Consider the following 1,321-nt stretch of genomic DNA (forward strand, 5'->3'; position numbering starts at 1 on the left):
TCTCAACCACTGAGCTCTCCTTATTGGCAGCAACCACATCTCACAGGAGGTGCAAAATGCTATGAAAAGGGAAGAGCCTGCCATTCAGGTTGACTGTGTGGTGAGGGAAAAAAAAAATCACTCTGGAACCGAAAGACAGACTAGAGCTTTACCACTCCACGTTTTGCTGTTTTGAGGACCAACAGCTTTGGCACTGCCTGGGGCCCTGTTTCAAAGGCTGTGTCCTGGGCTCCACTCAGACCTCCTGAATCAGAGTCTGCATGTTCACAATAACCCCGAGTGACTCATAAGATCATTATAGTTTGAGAAGCAGTGGGCTAGAGAATTGAAGTTGGACCTCTGGGACTCTAAATTCATAGTTCTTTGAACTCACACATTTCCATGGTGCTTTGAAAGTCATATAGCACTCTGATGAATTTTCTCTTAATGCTTCCCCAGGCTGAATTGAGTAAGGGAGAAAGAGAATATTGTTAAAAAGAAAAAAAAAAAAGAATGAAATAAACAAACAAAAAGCCTAGAAACTCACTAACAGAGTGCCTACTCTAAACCAATCACAATGCTATAAGCTGTCACAAAATACATTCTCTTAAGTCTCTAAAGCAAGCACTAAAGTTAGGGGAATAATGAGCCCATTTTCCAGATGGAGTCAGATTAAGAATGATTCACAAATTTTACCAAATTCACTCAATTTGGACTTGCTCAGCTGTGAGAAACAGAGAGGCCATCTTGATCTAACTCAATCAGAGGTCCTTATACAGAAAATAGGTTACTCAGTTCCTCTCACTGCTTGGAGCCTTAAGTAGTGGGATTTTAGTCCATCATATATCTAAGTTGACTTGTCTTCACTCAGGGCACCATGGGAATGGGTTTGCTGTCCATCAGTGCTTTCTGATTCTTGTGGAGTCCAACAGTTGGGGAAAAAAGGAAAGAAAGAAAATAGGTGACTCGGAATCCTAGGATAGGAAATTCAACAAGACCAAATGTTCCGGAGCCTTAAAGGGGACAGCAACCTGTCTTTGTTTCTTGGGAATTCAACTTGCCCTTGAGATGGGAATTCTTGTGCAAGTGGTTATTGAGGGAGGCTCCTAGGAGGAAGGCGGGAAGGAATCAGGGCAGGGAAGGGGAGAGAAGAAATCTAAGCAGGAATGTCACCTCAGGTGGAGACCAGCTCCAGCCTGATCTTACAGGGAGCTCCAGGGTATGAGTGGCACAGAGTCGGCTTCATCTTGAGTCAGGATGCCAGCCTTCTGTACTTCGTGTGAGTCAGTCCTCGGCAGCTGGTTGCTGAGGACAGAGGAACTAACCCACCTGGCTGGGAAGC

At 44.5% G+C, this 1,321-nt stretch overlaps 1 non-coding gene across 1 annotated transcript; it reads left to right on the forward strand.

Moving 5' to 3' along the window:
* The first annotated feature begins 763 nt into the window (after positions 1 to 763).
* On the forward strand, positions 764 to 913 carry LOC114117666 (small nucleolar RNA SNORA79). The gene has a single exon (XR_003591331.1). It is a non-coding gene; the product is annotated as a small nucleolar RNA SNORA79 (small nucleolar RNA).
* The last annotated feature ends 408 nt before the right edge of the window (positions 914 to 1,321 follow it).

The sequence above is a fragment of the Ovis aries genome, chromosome 13 (assembly GCF_016772045.2).
Source record: "Ovis aries strain OAR_USU_Benz2616 breed Rambouillet chromosome 13, ARS-UI_Ramb_v3.0, whole genome shotgun sequence".
Classification (NCBI taxonomy): domain Eukaryota; kingdom Metazoa; phylum Chordata; class Mammalia; order Artiodactyla; family Bovidae; genus Ovis; species Ovis aries.